The sequence below is a fragment of the Pinus tabuliformis genome, chromosome 2_2 (genome assembly GCF_031772625.1).
Source record: "Pinus tabuliformis cultivar Carrire ecotype Pingquan chromosome 2_2, CPIR1, whole genome shotgun sequence".
Lineage (NCBI taxonomy): Eukaryota > Viridiplantae > Streptophyta > Pinopsida > Pinales > Pinaceae > Pinus > Pinus tabuliformis.
The window spans coordinates 743,096,354-743,107,196 of NC_142300.1; the positions used below are offsets into that span (position 1 = coordinate 743,096,354).

Sequence of the window (10,843 nt, forward strand, 5' to 3'; positions counted from 1 at the left end):
CAACATGTTGACAGGTTGCTTAACCTTTGTAGGAGGAACAATTGTATGGAAAAACCACCCAAATGTTTCTTTAGGGTACAAGAGGTGGAACATTTTGGTCATATTGTATCTCATGAGGTTGTTAAGGTGGACCCTAACAAAATTATAGCCATTAAGGAAGTAAAAATTCGCACAATCCTAAATCATATTCAAGGATTTCTCGAGTTGATAGTGTATTATTTTATGTTTGTTAATAATTATGGGAAAATAGAAACACCTCTAAAAAAACAGAGGTGGGATTTCCCAAGAGCACAAGGTAGGGATTGTTGTCATAAACAATCTCTATCATCTCAAAGTCGGCTAGCCCGCTAGCTCCTTCAGTATCCATTGTGGTTCCCTGCAATCATCCCAGGGGTGTTATCTTCTGTTGGTTTTCCATATGCAGATGAATATAAGACCACTATAGCATAGGCCTCCCCATGAGCTCACATGTCTTCTTTGGTAGAATGTTCATGTCTGACCCTTAATCTAGAAATACTTGGTCCATCTCATATTCTCCAATATGCATGGTTAACCTCATTTATCTTCCTATTCTTGCCTTATGCTTTCCAATCTTCCGAACTACGCATGGTTCCCCTACTGTGGTCCCAACACATCTGTTAATGAGTTCCTATAATCCCTTTACAGCCTTATTGTCACATAGTAACTTCAGACATGTTTCCAGGAACATCGCAAGCATCGATGGGTCCATGTCCGGCTCTGGTCTGTCTTTGTTTCTTGAAGTGGAGGCATCAACAAAGCTCTTTTTAACTTTGAGCAGACTGCCGACAACCTACGAGTTAAGGGCGCAAACCCCTAGGCCAAGCCCTCAGAGCTAATCCTTTTCCTGAAGTTACGGATCCGTTTTGCTGACCTCCCTTATCTACATTGTTCTATTTACTAGAGGTTGTTCACCTTGGAGACCTGATGCGGTTATGAGTACGACCAAGCATGAACGATACTTGGTCCTCCAGATTTTCAAGGACCACTGAGGGTGCACCAAACACCACAAGACGTGCGGTGCTCTTCTAGTTGTTGGACCTTATCTCTGGGTGAACCGATTCCAGAGTGGGCAAGCTGTTAAAAAGAAAAGATAACTCTTCCCAGGGCCCCTGACAGCGTCTCTGGATTTCCTAATGTTGTCGCCTGCCACCATGTCCTGGTTCGGGAATATTAACCCAATTCCCTTTCGATGTTCATGCAGAGTGAACCCTTGATACAAGGCTTCCCCATCTCTTAGGATCGACTAACCCATGTCCAAGTGTTGTTCACATGGAACCTTTCCCCACTTCAGTCTTCAAAGTTCCCATTTGAATATTTGCTACTACCACCAAGATCTGCACTGGGGGCCTATCCACCCAAGCTCACGCCTGAGGTTTCTCAATGATCCCCACGTCCTCCTCATCAGAGCCAGGCAATTGCTCTGACGGTCGAGTAGGTGGGTTCAGGGCTAGTTGATTCGGTAGGTGAGGTAATTTCTCTGACGGTCGAGTAGGTGGGTTCGAGGCTAGTTGATTCGGTAGGTGAGTTGTTACACACTCCTTAGCAGATTTTGACTTCCATGACCACCGTCCTGATGTCTTAATCAACCAACACCCTTTGTGGGATCTAGGTTAGCATGCAATTTGGCACCATAACTCGACTTTCGGTTCATCCCAAATCGCCAATTTTGCTTGCCAAAAATGGCCCACCTGGAGCTCTCGATTCCACGGCACGACTCAATGGAGCAGCTGCACCCTCTTAACTATTTAAAGTTTGAGAATAGGTTGAGGGCATTATGCCCCTGATGCCTCTAATCATTTTCTTTACCCGATAAAACTTGCGCATGGTCTCCAGCTATCCTGAGGGAAACTTCAGAGGAAACTAGCTACTAGATGGTTCGATTAGTCTTTCGCCCCTATACCCAAGTTATAAGAACGATTTGCACGTCAGTATCACTACGAGCCTCCACCAGAGTTTCCTTTGGCTTCGCCCTGCTCAGGCATAGTTCACCATCTTTCGGGTCCCAACATGTGTGCTCGCACTCGAACCCTTCATAGAAGCTCAAGGTGGGTCAATGATGCACCCCCCAAGAGAAGGGATCTCGCCCATCAGCTTCCTTGCGCCTCGCAAGTTTTCATACCTATCAACTCACACACATGTTAGACTCCTTCGTCTATGTATCAAGACGGGTCGAATGGAAAGCCTGCCAACCTACACCACAAGTGCATAGGTGCCCACAGCCCTCCACAAGGGCACACGCTTCATTCCTCAACCACCGCAACGAAAAACCGGTAGGCAGTAATCCACTCGCGCTTGTGATGATGCAGCAGCTTGTGTTGGTTTGCACCTCAATTCGAGCAGCAGACCAGCCTGAGCCATTCCACATCTGACCGAGATGCATCAACAGCCTCCATCCGCTTCCCTCCCATCAATTTCAAGCACTCTTTAACTCTCTTTTCAAAGTACTTTTCATCTTTCCCTCATGGTACTTGTTCGATATCAGTCTCTCTTCCGTATTTAGCCTTGGACGGAATTTACCACCCAGTTAGGGTTGCATTCCCAAATAACCTGACTTGCTGACAACGCCTCGTGATATGGCAGGGTCTCGGCCCGATGGGGCTTACACCCTCTCAGGCACCCCTTTCCAAGGGACTTGGCCCATGTCCGTCGCTGAGGATGCTTCTATAGACTACAATTTAGGTGATGCTACCACCTGATTTTCATGTTGGGATCTTCCTAGTTTGCTCGCTGCTACTAGGGGAATAATTATAAGTTTCCTTTCCTCTGCTTAATTATATACTTAAACTCAGTGGGTGTTCTCGACTGAGCCGCGGTTGCAAAGTTGGAGCTAAATCCGCCCTACCCGATGGGAGGACAAGAGAGAGAAAAGAAAGTTCAAGCGATGCCACACAAAGCCCACATCAACTAACACCGACTGCCCATCCAAGGGGACAAGATCACTGCTCGCCAAGGCATGCCACAAAACATCGCTTGAGGTATTTCAGCCAACCGCACGGCATTGGGCACGGACGGCTAGCTCCACTGCCCCCTAACATATTGCAGGGAGCACATTTGAATGGGATGCGACGCCCAGATAGACGTGCCCTCGACCAAGGCCTCGGGCGAAAATTGTGTTCAAAAACTCGATGATTCACAAGATTCTGCAATTCACACTAAGTATTGCATTTCACTACGTTCTTCATCGTAACAAGAGCTGAGATATCCATTACCAAGAGTCGTTTCCAGTATTACCGAGAAACCTGCCACAACACTGAATAGGGGCACCCCCCAACGACAAATGTAAGGCTAAGGGCCAAAAGGAGGAAAGGAAGAAAAACACATGAAAGAAAGAGAAAAAAGGTGTCTACCCCCCTCACAGGAGGAGGCTCAAACAGAGAACAATCTCCCCGAGCCCCACGCCCTCGCAAAAAGGGGGGAAATGCATGGAACAACAATTGAGAAGGACTAGGGTGGCCACCTCGAGAGCTCGCACTGCTTTTAATCCTTCCCAAACACCAGTCCACAACAATTCCCCCTTTTCTCCGTAAAGCTAGGGACCGAAAGGAAGAAGGGAAGAAAAAAAGGTGAAAGAAATAGAGATCAAATGTGGCTACCGGCTCACAAGGGGAGGCTCAAACAAAGCACAAGCCTCCCAAGCCCCGTGCCCTTACAGAAAAGGGGGAATTGAGGGGGATGATGATCGAGAAGGAATAGGATGTCCACCCTAGGAGCTCGCATTGTGCTTCGTCCCTTCCCGAACACCAATCCACAACAATCCCACATTTTCTCCATAAAGCTAGGGGCCAGATGGAAGAAGGGAAGAAAAAAACATGAAAGAAAGGGATATCGACCCTGGTTACCGGCTTACAAGGGGAGGATTTAAACAGAGAACAAGCTTCCCTAACCCCGTGCCTTCGCAAAAAGAGGGGGAACTGCCAGGGATGGCGATCGAGAAGGACTAGGGTGGCCACCTCGGGAACTCCCACTGCTTTTCATCCTTCCTAAACACCAATCCACAACAGTCTCACCTTTTCTCTATAAAGTTAGGGGCCGAAAGGAAGAAGGGAAGAAATCAACATGAAAGAAAGAGAGATATCAAACATGTCTACTGGCTCACAAGGGGAGGCTCAAACAGAGAACAAGCTTCCCCAACCCCGTGCCTTCGCAAAAAGGGGGGAACTACAGGGGACGACAATCGAGAAGGACTAGGGTGGCCATCCCGGGAACTTGCACTGCTTTTCATCCTTCCAGAATGCCAATCCACAACAATCCCACCTTTTCTCCGTAAAGTTAGGGGTCGAAAGGAAGAATAGAAGAAATCAACATGAAAGAAAGAGAGATATCAAACATGTCTACCGGCTCACAAGTGGAGGCTCAAAAAGAGAACAAGCGTCTCCAACCCCGCGCCTTCACAAAAAGGGGGGTACTGCAGGGGACGACAATCGAGAAGGACTAGGGTGGCAACCCTCAGAACTCACACTGCTTTTTGTCCTTCCTTAACAAAAATCCACAAAACTCCCACCTTTTCACGGTAAAGCTAGGGGCCAAAAGCAAGAAGGGAAGAAAAAAACATGGAATCGAGAGATATCAAACGTGGCTATTGGCTCACAAGGGGAGGCTCAAATAGAGAACAAGCTACCCAAACCTTAGGGCTTCGCAAAAAGGGTGGAACTGCAGGGGACGGTGATTAAGAAGGACTAGGGTGGCCACCCCGAGAACTCGCACTACTTTTCTTCCTTCCCAAACACCAATCCACAACAATCACATCTCTTCTCCATAAAGCTAGGGGCAAAAGGAAGAATGGGAGAAAACAACGCCAAAGAAACAAAGATCCCAAGAAAAGAGAGAATCTCAATAGCACGCCAAGTAGATGTCCGCTAACCAAAAAGAAATAAAACAAGGCACCCAATAAAAAAGCATCCCACCTCTTCACATCCTCCCACATACATTACAGCACAACACCCTTTCTAGCTTTACAACATAACAAATAATAATCAAACAACCAAGCAAATAAATCAGATCCTAAAATTGACCACTAGAAAAGACAAGGGCCACGATGAGACCAGATTTTGGAGCACGTTACTGAGAGGTAAACAACCCCCCAACCCATCACAAGGCTTCAAATGACAAATAAACTACTAATAACAAACCCACCCCGCTATTGCACCCCTCCGTGTACAAAACACCCAACAACCTTTCTAGCGAGAAAGTCAACAGGGGTTAAGAATCAAACTCCAATGAGGAGTTTTCACGGGTTGACACTCAATGCTCGAGAAAGCTGTGGGACACAAATACATCGATGGTGCGAAGGCCACTAGAGAGAGGGATGTCTGCAAAGTGCACACCACGAAACAAAGAAAGGACCAAGTCCCACAGAAAACCCACAATCCAAAGGGAGGAACAAAGACACAACCCGCTACTTCATTTTCCCTTAGAAAGGGAGTGGCTCACGAGAGGAAGGCACGAGATAAGATTGCCACCCTCATGCCCATTGGCAGGGAAAATTGCGATCTCGATGGAGCTCAGACCGAGGGATGGGTTTTTCTTCACCTGGACACCCAACCCTTCCGCAAGGGCATGGCAAGGAACGGTTGGGAAGACTAGGGTGGCCAACCTAATGGGTTGAACTGCTCTTCATCCATCCCATACTAACCCCACCGGAACAATTTCCCCTCACGGAAGGCTTGAGCTACCAAGCACGCGTGCAACCACTCCCTCGACCCAACCACGAGCGAAAAAGCTCACCCATGCAACACATCAACCACCGTCGCCTTTTTGAGAGAACCAACTATGGGAACCTGCACCCTTGGCCCATGCCTTCCAACGAACAAAAGAACGAGCATCGCCGCTACGAATAAGTCTGAATTTATCCATCGCATTTCCCAAGCACCTCAACTACAGTAACCATGCCCGATCGAATAGATCGTCGAAAGGGCTCCCAAAAATCAAGCTTCAAAACCCCCTGCAGAAACACATTGGGGGAAAGAAAAACAAAGGATGGGTGGGACAAGCACAAGCATGGCCTGTAAGTACGCAAGAAAAAACAAGCGTTACCTCAAGACAAGCAACCAACAATGTTCTCGCCAAACACCAAACCCGCTCCTCTAGAGACACACCACACAGTCCCACATTGTAATTCAAACCCAAACAACCCAAACCAAAAAAGGAAAACCCCTGCTCTCAATGATCCTACTGCAGGTTCACCTACGGTAACCTTGTTATGACTTCTCCTTCCTCTAAATGATAAGGTTCAATGAACTTATCACGATGTCAACGGCAGTGAACCACCATCGTCGACACAATCCGAACACTTCACCAGGTCATTCAATCAGTAGGAATGACAGGTGGTGTGTACAAAGGGCAGGGACGTAGTGAACACGAGTTGATGACACGCGCTTACTAGGAATTCCTTGTTGAAGACCAATAATTGCAATGGTCTATCCCCATGACGATGCAATTTGAGAAGATTTACCAATCCTCTCGAACCGGGAAGAAAAACTCGTTGGCTGTATCAATGTAGAGCGCGTGCAGCCAGGAGCATCTAAGGGAGTCACAGACCTATTATTGCCTCAAACTTCCATGGCCTAAATGGCCATAGTCCCTCTAAGAAGTTGGTCGTGAAGGGGAACCTTCATGTAGCTAGTTAGTAAGCTGAGGTCTTGTTTGTTATCAGAATTAACCAGACAAATCGCTCCACCAACTAAGAACGACCATGCACCACCACCCATAGAATCAAGAAAGAGCTCTCAATCTGTCAATCCTTACTATGTCTGGACCTGGTAAGTTTCCTCGTGTACAGTCAAATTAAGCTACAAGATCCACTCCTGGTGATGCCCTTCCATCAATTCCTTTAAGTTTCAGCCTTGCAACCATACTCCCCCTGGAACCCAAACACTCTAATTTCTTAGAAGGTTTTGGCGGAGTCCTTAGAGCAACATCCGTTGATCCCTGGTCGGCATCATTTATGGTTGAGACTAGGATGGTATATGATCATCTTCGATCCCCCAACTTTCGTTCTTGATTAATGAAAAAATCCTTGGCAAATGCTTTTGCAGTGGTCCTGTCTTTCATAAATCCAAGAATTTCACCTCTGACAATGAAATATGAATGCCCCCGACAGTCCCTATTAATCATTACTCCGTTCTTGAAGGCCAACACAATAGGACCAAACTCCTATCACATTATTCCATGCTAATGTATTCAGAGCATAAGCTTTCTTTGAGCACTCTAATTTTTTCAAAGTAACAACGCTGGAGCCACAACCCAGCCAATTAAGGCCAGGAGCACATTTTCGACAAAAGGGACGGAAGGGCAGGTGCACACCGAGTAGGCGGACCGACCTTTACGACCCAATATCCAACTATGAGCTTTTCAACTACAACAACTTAAATATACGCTATTGGAGCTGGAATTACCATGGTTGCTGGCACCGAACTTGCCCTCTAATGAATCCTCGTTAAGGGATTTAGATTGTATTCATTCTAATTACCATACTTGCTGAGCCCATTATTGTTATTTATTGTCACTACCTCCCCATGTCAAGATTGGGTAATATGCGCACCTGCTGCCTTCCTTAGATGTGGTAGCCGTTTCTCAGACTCCCTCTCCAAAATAGAACCCTAATTCTCCATCACCTATCACCCCCATGGTAGGCCTCTATACTACCATTGAAAGTTGATAGGGTAGAAATTTGAATGAAGCATCGCTAGCATAAGGGTTGTGTGATCCGTCAAGTTATCATGATTCACCGGAGAAGCAGGCAAGCCCGTGTTGACATTTTATCTAAAATATGCATCCCTTCCAAAGATCCGGGACTTGATGCATGTATTAGCTCTAGAATTACTACGGTTATCCGAGTAGTATGGTACCATCAAAAAAACTATAACTGATTTAATGATCCATTTGCAGTTTCACAGTCTAAATTAGTTCATACTTAGACATGCATGGCTTAATCTTTGAGACAAGCATATGACTACTAGCAAGATCAACCAGGTAGCACCCTTCCACTTCAAAGGGCATTCTAGGTGCTCTATTACCAAGAGGTAGCCTAAACACCCATCAAGCCAAAGAGATGTCAAAATATCATATAAAACTTGTATGCCTTGCAACTCTTGCATCCCAAGAAGGAAGCACACGCAACATGTGAAGGACATGGCGAACAAATGGGTAGACCGGTCGAGCCACAATGCACCAAGGCCACTTCCAAGTTTGCAACCACGCCCCAAAAAACAAGAAAATGAGCGATCACTCGCCCACTCCCTTAGAAATGCCTCCAAAGCCTCCACGCCCCGTACCGAGGCCACCTAAGATTCCACCCAGACAGTAGCAACGGTGGACCTCGATCTCCTGGTCACATGCAGTAACCTCAATGCAAAGGAAACAAATGGAGAATGACCAACCATGCAACCAATATATTATAAATGAGCCTCAACCCTCCTCGCCTCGCACCGAGGCCACCTAGGAATCCAACCGGATAGCAGAAATGATGGACCTTGATCTCCATATCACTTGCAGTAGCCTCAATGCGAAGGAAAAGGAAGGAAATAAAAAGAGGACAACCGACCACAAATCCTATCATAGAGAGGCCATACAAACCTCCCCGCCCCGCACCGATGCCACCTAGGAGTCCACCCGAACAACAGAAACAGTGGACCTCAATTGGATGATCACCTATGGCAGCCTCGACACAAAGGCAAGGGAAGGAAATAATACAAGGCAAACTGAGCCTGCAACCTCCCTTAGAAATGCCCCCCAACCCTCCCCTCCCCGCACAAAGGCCACCTAGGAGTCCACCCGGACAGCAGCAACGATGGACCTCAATCCCATGATCACCTATGGCAGCCTCAATGCAAAGGAAACTGAAGGAAATAAAATGACCAACCGAGCCCACAACCTCTCTTTGAAATGCCCCCCCAGCCCTCCCCACCCTGCATCGAGGCCACCTAGGAGTCTACTCGGACAGCAACAACGATGGACCTTGATCACTTGACTGCCTGCGGAAACCATGATGCGAAGGCAAAGGATGGAAATAAATGCAAATAAAGAGGCTCGCTACAAAATACAAGAACATATCCAAACAGGAGGAGGGATCGGGTAGCTCCGCACCCCACACACCCTACGTATAGGCAACCTCTAGGATTGCCCACAGCTTTACCAACTGGACAATGAATAAATTTCACCTACGACCACCTCCACACAGAGGAGGGAGGTCGAAGTGTTCCACCTCGAAATCCTTCTTCCATATAGGCCCCACCATCGATGTAGCAAGCCTCCTCCCCACTCGACCATGAGTGCATACACAATTGAAACAACAAATGCCCATAAATGTTGTGACTTAACATTTCCAACCGCAAAATCCTGCCACGCACACGAGATCCAAGGAAAAAGCCGACCACTCGATCAAACATATGGGCCGACACATCTATCAAAACCTCAAAGCCAATGCAGGAACGAACGATGTGCACTTTGAAAGGAATTTCGACCCTTAAATTTACAACAAAAAGAACAGCGCCTCACATCGCCCAACGGAAAAGGCAAGCAAGAGGGAGGGTAGGTGGTTTACAACCAAAACCCTTCCACGTTCCTCTTAAATGTATGCATCTCAACTAACAATCCCAACACAGAAAGAGCACAAGCACAATAAATCGAAACCGTAGACAACCGAACAGTGAAGAGGCTAGCCATCACAGGGAGCAACACCACAACAATCCATACAACTCTAAGAACTTGGAGTATAAGGGGAATCGTTCAAATTTGCCTCCCGGGACAAGCATGGCCAACATTACTGCTCATGTGCTACCGAGTGGGTATGGAGAGAAAATGAAAATCGGGCACCCTACAAACGACCCAAGGCCATCCTTGAGGCAAACCCAAAAAACCAACTCGATTACCAACCCACCTTTCACACGAAAAGAAAAAGCCTCCCCACCAAATAGGCAGGAGGTGAACAATATAACAAGGAGTCAATTTCAATAGAGCCACACATGGCTGCCCCGCCCAATCAAAATTTTCTACTCACAACAATTGAGGGGCATGTTAGCGACATAGGCACGATGGAGTTTTGGGGTTTCCATTTGGGACCACAACAACGAAGGATCAAAGGAGCACTGACCAAAATTTTAACATTTTCATCGTTAGGATGGGCAAGAGGGGTGGGACCAAGCATGGAAAACATTACTGCTCATGCGCTACCAAGTAGGGATGGAGATAAGATGAAAATCTGCCACCCTACAAACGACCCAAGGCCATTGTTTGGGCAAACCCAACAAAACATCTCAATTACCAACCCACCTTTCACATGGAAAGAAAACCTATCACTTGCATCATTTGGATGGGCATGTAGGACCAGGATGAGCCCTGGGGCCACACCACAACAACTCCAAGAACTTAGAGAGCAGAAGGTAAATTGCTCACATATGCCTCAGAGGGCGAGCATGGCCAAAATTATCGCTCATGCACTACTGACTGGAGATGGAGAGAGATGAAAATCAACCACCCTACAAACATGCCAAGGCCATCATTCAGGCAAACCTGAAAACAAAACTCAATTACCAACCCACCTTTCACATGAAAAGAAAACCTATCAGTTGTATCATTTGGATGGGGCATGAGCAGACCAAGACGAGCCAGGGAGCCACACCACAACAACCCATACAACTCCAAGAACTTAGGGAGCAGAAGGGGAATTGCTCAGATATGCCTCTCGCGACGAGCATGGCCAACATTACTGCCCATGTGCTACCGAGTGGGGATGGTGAAAAGATGAACATTGGTTGCCCTACAAATGACCCAAGGCCATCGTTCAGGAAAATATGAAAAAACAACTCGATTACCAACCCACCTT

General features: G+C 46.9%; 1 non-coding gene and 2 pseudogenes across 1 annotated transcript; all 3 read right to left on the bottom strand.

The window, feature by feature from the left end:
• Window positions 1-916: 916 nt before the first annotated feature.
• Window positions 917-2,814, bottom strand: LOC149194807 (25S ribosomal RNA; annotated as a pseudogene).
• Window positions 2,815-3,084: 270 nt separating this feature from the next.
• LOC149194808 (5.8S ribosomal RNA) lies at window positions 3,085-3,238 on the bottom strand. The gene has a single exon (XR_016255311.1). It is a non-coding gene; the product is annotated as a 5.8S ribosomal RNA (ribosomal RNA).
• A 2,943-nt stretch (window positions 3,239-6,181) lies between these two features.
• Window positions 6,182-7,995, bottom strand: LOC149194809 (18S ribosomal RNA; annotated as a pseudogene).
• Between the last annotated feature and the right edge of the window lie 2,848 nt (window positions 7,996-10,843).